We start from the raw sequence: 6,586 nt of genomic DNA, 5'->3' as shown, positions 1-6,586 counted from the left end.
AAGTAATCCTAACTCCAATTTCACAAAATTATTCACACTGTTACGTACTCCAAAAGCAAAACACCTCAGCTGCAATCTTAGCCCCAATATAGTTCCTTAAAACTGAAATAATTCCTTGAGAAATAAAAAGTTAAAATAGGAATAATTAAACAATAGAGTTAGCAGATCAGAAACTGGGCAAAAAAGCATAATTTAGTGAGAAAAATAAAAATAACTTTAAACTGGGTGGCTATAATCAAAAGAAGATAAGAATGGACATTTAAGATCTTATTAAATTAAATTAAATTAAGTAGTTATATACAAAACATTTCAGAAAAAAGCTGAACATTAAATGTCACAGTATATACGTGAACAATAACTGAAATGGGACACCAACTCATTAGTGCTGATTTCCTTCCGCCACTTATGTAAGTGACCTTCTTATGAAAATTGTACCAGAGTCTTAATGACACACAGTATTTTTTATTTTTGATGACCACTTAGAGGTAACGTAAAAATAACAAATTGACAACTATAGTTTCAGAGACACCGAGAACATATAAGCACATGTAAGTTAGGCTATCTGTCTGCCTTCCCGAGGTGGAGTGCTTGTTATAATACATACCTTTATTTGGCTGAAATTCTAAGAAGATGAGTTTTATTTTGCTGTTTCTGTTTTTGGAGGTTTTCTTTTTCTGTTTTAATTTTTAATTTTGTTCTCCTAATTTACCCAATGAACCAATTCTTATGATCATCATGAGAAAAGAAAACTTGGCTCTCACTGGATCTTGTAAAAAACTAAAAGGGTTTTAGGGTATTGTCTTACTCCACTCAGGCTGCTATAACAAAATACCATAAACTGGGTGGCTCATAATCGAAAGAAACTCATTTGTTACATTTCTAGAAGCTGGGAAGTCTAAGATCAAGTCACCAGCCAATTCGGAATCTGGTGAGGGCCCCTTTCCAGGCTCACAGATGGCACCGTCTTGTGGTGTCCTCACATGGTGAAAGGGGCAAACGAGCTCCCTTGGGCCTATTTCATGAGGGTGCTAATCCCATTCATGAGACCTCCACCCTCATGACCTAATCACCTCCCCAAACGCCCCACCTACCAATACCATCACCTCAGGGGTTAGGTTTTCAACATAAGATTTTGGGGGGGACACAAACACTCAGAACTTAGCAAGTCCAGTAGAGGAAAATGCTAAGATTACAGTAGGAAGGAAGGACATTTGCATTTGCAGGCCCCCTCTCCTCTGGGGCTGTGCCCATGGCGACAAGCATGCCTCTAGTCCTCCTTCATCCCATTCCCTCTCTCTTCCTGCTCCCTCAACCTGTGTAAGCATTTCATAAAGGTACACTACTAACTAATTTAAAATCTGGTTTTGGCAGTTCTATCTGCAGAACCTATTAAAATAGGGTTTTTTTAGAGAAACATTTGAGGAGGGTTTTGTCATATAAATGTATTAATATAAATAAGTGGCTCTACTGAGAGTGGCCAGGCATTCAGGGACTAGGCAAATTAAGAACACAAAGTTATAAAGAATTGCTGAGGGAAAAAAGGAGGGGCAGGGCACAGAAGGAGTAGTGTAAAGTACAGTCCGAAGAAACTAGCCTCCTCTTACAAATTCATCATAGAAATTCAGCCTTTAAATAAGATCTGAATTCTCCAGATGTAATGCTCTTCTTTCCTAGGTTTTCATTGGACTTCACATAATTAAAACCTAACACTAAAAAACAAAGAAAACAAAAACAGATTTACCAGAAAGAGAATATCAGGTTCACAGTTTTCCTGGAGGATTTATTCGGTTATTCCTCTAAATACCAACGTCCTCTAACTCGTATAAGATTTAAGTTGAGTTGGTGGGGGGTGGTGATGGGGGAGAGACAGAGAGGAAGAAAGCAGGAAGAAGGAAGGAAGAAAGAACTTTTCAGAAACACATCCACTGCCAAAAATGAAGAACACCTGAAAAGGCATCTTAACATTTTTGTTAGAGTTCTAAGTACTTTCCAAGTGGGAAAGCACCTGCTACCCAACTATTGTTATTTTCTATTTCATGCTCAAAACAAACACAAATGAAAACGCAAATTTGCCAGGTTGACATGAAAATGTGAGCCCCAAACAGCAAACGCTTTAATCAATAACTCTTACCTGGGTACCAAAAAAGTCTGAGTACAGGGTTTGATTTAAAGGGGATTAGACACCAGTAACTCAATACAGACAACAAAAACTGTTCTTCATTTCTCTAAGGATGCGTCAGTTGTCTCAGTGAGTGAGTTCTTCATGATCCTCCCTTCAGCTTTCTTTCATTTTCCCCTGCAAAATTTGAAATGTCACATACTACATGTGGTATTGGGGAAGGGGGGAGTTGTTCCAAATTTCCCATCCTTAAGAAACTTACAGCCTACTGCAGAGATTCTCAATCCTAAATGTACATCAGAATCTCTGAAGAACTTCTATAAAAATGCCAACGCCAGGTACCATCTGTAGAGATTCCAATTAAATCAGTCTGGAGTGGGGCCTGAGCATCAGCATTTTTCAAAGCTCCCCAGGCAATGTTAATGTTCATCGAGGACTGCTGACCCAGGCATTTGCCTTGTGATTCGGGTGTATGGCCACTGCCTGCGTGGTCTGTTGGATTCTGACAGGGCCAGGAGCTCCTGGGATAAAGGCAGGTGCATCATTATCCATGGCATCAATCCCCACAAGCCACCAGATGACAAGGCCTCAGAAGCTGGTGAGCTGATCAGAGAGGTAGGGCCCTTAAATGGGGAAGCTTGGAATCCGTAGGTTGCTTTGCTTTCGGCTTTGGTTGTAATGAAGGTGAAGGGATCCCTGTGGGAGGAAGTAAAGTGGCTCCTGCTCAGTGGAGACAGGTGAGCTCAGAAGCCATCCCAGCCACTGTTTTAGGAACTGGAGGCCTAAGGAGCTATGACAGAATCAGAAACCAGCAGTCCAATTAATTTTTATCCTGCATTTTTTTCTTTTCTTGGTTTATTTCCTTTTTGCCATTCTTTAATTTTAGAAAAGCTTTGGGGCTATAATTCATGTCTGTATGGGAGGAAATCCAGGCCTGTGTTTCTTGCCAACGCTCCCACAGGGGGCATTACTGGGGAACTAGCTCCCACTGAAGGCCCCAGCTCCCACTGAAGGCCAGCCAGGTGGTGGAATCTGAGATCACACAGATGGAGAACTCAGTGGGCCAGAGCTGGTGCAGTCTGGTCAGCTTCCCTCCCTTTACAGAGGCAGAAGGCCTGACTGCCCGTGGGATCACGAGGTTTCACAAAGGTGGCCTGGTAAAGCCATCCTTGAAAGTGCAATCTCAGTGAGTATCTACCAGATGTGAGCAATCAGCTCACAGACTTGGTGGGGCCATGACACAGCAGTATTCACACCTTCCCAGAGAACTAGAGGATAATCTGAGGGGGGTTTTGGTGGGGTTTTTTGTTTGTTTGGCTTTTTTTTTTTTTTTTTTAAATGGGGAAATTCACCATTTTAAAAAATACAAGGGACCATCTGTTTATACCANGAAGCTGGTGAGCTGATCAGAGAGGTAGGGCCCTTAAATGGGGAAGCTTGGAATCCGTAGGCTGCTTTGCTTTTGGCTTTGGTTGTAATGAAGGTGAAGGGATCCCTGTGGGAGGAAGTAAAGTGGCTCCTGCTCAGTGGAGACAGGTGAGCTCAGAAGCCATCCCAGCCACTGTCTTAGGAACTGGAGGCCTAAGGAGCTATGACAGAATCAGAAATTAATTTTTATCCTTTATCTTTTTCTTTTCTTGGTTTATTTCCTTTTTGCCATTCTTTAATTTTAGAAAAGCTTTGGGGCTATAATTCATGTCTGTATGGGAGGAAATCCAGGCCTGTGTTCCTTGCCAACGCTCCCACAGGGGGCATTACTGGGGAACTAGCTCCCACTGAAGGCCCCAGCTCCCACTGAAGGCCAGCCAGGTGGTGGAATCTGAGATCACACAGATGGAGAACTCAGTGGGCCAGAGCTGGTGCAGTCTGGTCAGCTTCCCTCCCTTTACAGAGGCAGAAGGCCTGACTGCCCGTGGGATCACGAGGTTTCACAAAGGTGGCCTGGTAAAGCCATCCTTGAAAGTGCAATCTCAGTGAGTATCTACCAGATGTGAGCAATCAGCTCACAGACTTGGTGGGGCCATGGCTTTTTTTTTTTTTTTTTATGGTGAAATTCACCATTTTAAAGAATACAAGGGACCATCTGTTTATACCAAGAGAACCAAGACCCAGAACATCCAGGATAAGGAGAAATAGATGTATTCCAACCTCTTCTACCCATTTCTACCACCTATTTCCTGCCTCTACCTGGTTAGAAAATTGGACTCATTGTTTTTGGTTCAAGAATCTCTGATCTTTTTCTAGTAAAAATATACCTTTTAATTTCCTTGGATCTTGAGACCACTTGGAAGCCAGGAGAGGGCAAGCTGATTGACAGTGAAACAGCTGACATGGAGAAGGGAAAGAGCAGGAACTGGTGTTGCAATCAGGAGAGAGTCCTCTAGAGAGGCAGGGACTGGGACACAGTGGGAACCCACAGGGTCATGTGCCAAACACTTCCTTTCTGGGATCTGTCTTCCCAGTCCATAGGAGTGACTCTAGCTATTTTATCTACTTGACCTTGCTTGTTTGAATCTTCCCCAGATTCACTGAGATATTCAGTGTCTTTCGAATAAATGCCCTGTTTGCTTAAGACTAGCCAGAGTCACCCGGGTTTTTTTCAAAACCACAAAGACCCTCACTAATGCAGCTCTGCAGACTCACTGTCTCACCAAGAATCCATCTAGGGGGAGGACGGCATGGAGACTTCCAGGGAAGGCCTATGAGCACATCCCAAACCACCGGGGAGGAGATCCTGTTGTGTGGGGACCTCATTTTCTAAGACTATTTCCTTTTTTTCCCTTACCTTCTCTCTGTCCCTCACATCACTGTCCACATATCAGCTGGTTCAGGGCTTTATGTAACTTGATGTTACCCATGTTGAAATTCAGTGCAGTTTGGCATTTGGTAATTATGTGGGCTATGTTCTTTATAACCACTTAATAAATGCCTGGTGGACTGTTTTGGCAACTGGACATTAAGTGGCACAGAATTCATCCTTTAATCTACCAAGCAGAACGTTCTAAGGCACAAGCATCCAGAATGGACAATCACTGAGCTGTCCTCCACGTTCCTCTGTGCTGAAGGTGGGGAGTCCTGGTCAGCCCTGGGGCAAGGCAACTTACACCCTAAAGCATGAATGACCCTCAAACCAGACTATCAGGAGCCTGACTACAGAGAAGACCTAGCAGGTCATTTCACACTCTTTTATTTAAAAGACTCATAATTATGTTGCTATAATGAGGACCACACACTACTACACTATAGGATCCTAGTGGGAGACATCCAAGGGCAGTGTCCACAAACTCTGCTTGGGGTCCAAAGGCCTCCCCTTTACACACCTGTTCTTTCTTTCTCCCCAGGGTTCTCCTATCACACACTGTAGCTTTGGAAAGGCAACAGAACGTAATGGTTAAGAGCATGGTCTCTGATGCTACATTACCCAATATTCTCAGCTCCACCATTCACTAGCCAAGTCACCTAGAGCAAGGTACCTAACCTCTCTGTGCCTCAGTTTCCCTGTCTGTAAAATGGAACTAATGATAGTATTTAGCTCATAGGGGTGTTGTGAGAATTAAATATTAACTCACTTAATACATGTGAAGGATTTGGACCAATTCTTGGCACTTAAGAAGCAGGTAATAAGGAAGAGCTATTATCATTTGGGGCCTGGGTTAACAAGGGAGAAAAAGAGAGTATCTGAGAAGTGATGATACCTCACGATATGGCCAACTACTTGCCACACATCTGAACTCTAGAGTTCCTCATTACCTCATTCAACATTCTCTTACAAAACATGTTTATCGAGCAGCAACCAGAGTGGAGGGTCAAGTGAAGCAAGGACAGCACCAGGGTGGGGGTGGAAAGACAGTTCTTGCTCAGAGCACACACCTAGTATGTGTGGGTGAAAAGTTACATGGGATTCCATTGTACTGTGCTAAATGTTGGGTATAACGTGGGGAGCAACAGAGACAGGGTCTCCGGCCTCATGAAGGTTTCATTCTAGTAGAAGGGACAGATTTTATTAAACAATCAACCTAAATAAAAATATAATAATAAACTGTGTCACACTGCATGAAAGAAAAGTGTGGGGTGCTAAAGGGTATACACTGAAAGGGGAGGGAATATCATGGAAATTCATGAGACCTGAAGGACAAGTAGAAATTACCCGGGCAGAGTCAGGAAGAAGTATTCCAGATGGAGAAGGCAACGTGTGCAAAGGCCCCAAGGCAGGAAAGAGCTTGTGTTCAAGGAGCTGAAAGAAGGCCAGAGGGTCTGTTAGTTAAAATGTGAGGGGGGTGGGGTGGTCCAAGAGGAGGCAAGAGAGCTGGCAGACATGCACTATCCTTATGCTGACCGAAGGAAGAATGCAGTTTTGGGGTCTCCTGTCCATTACACTTTCTAGGTAGTTCATATTGGTAGCAAGAACAAAAATTCTTACAGCAAGTCAAGATAAGAAGAGCACTTGCTGCTTACTTACATAAGACA

At 43.1% G+C, this 6,586-nt stretch overlaps 1 long non-coding RNA gene across 1 annotated transcript in view; it reads right to left on the bottom strand.

Moving 5' to 3' along the window:
- Positions 1-1,754: 1,754 nt before the first annotated feature.
- LOC103608047 overlaps positions 1,755-6,586 on the bottom strand; it is a 9,412-nt gene continuing 4,580 nt past the window's right edge. Inside the window, exon 3 of the long non-coding RNA XR_552012.1 lies at positions 1,755-2,296. This is a non-coding gene — a long non-coding RNA (uncharacterized LOC103608047). The remainder of the gene's footprint in view (positions 2,297-6,586) is intronic.

The sequence above is a fragment of the Galeopterus variegatus genome, unplaced genomic scaffold, assembly GCF_000696425.1.
Source record: "Galeopterus variegatus unplaced genomic scaffold, G_variegatus-3.0.2 Scaffold7964, whole genome shotgun sequence".
In the NCBI taxonomy this organism is placed as follows: domain Eukaryota; kingdom Metazoa; phylum Chordata; class Mammalia; order Dermoptera; family Cynocephalidae; genus Galeopterus; species Galeopterus variegatus.
The sequence above is the reverse complement of the archived record's forward strand: the minus strand, read 5'-3'. Positions and strand labels throughout refer to the sequence as shown.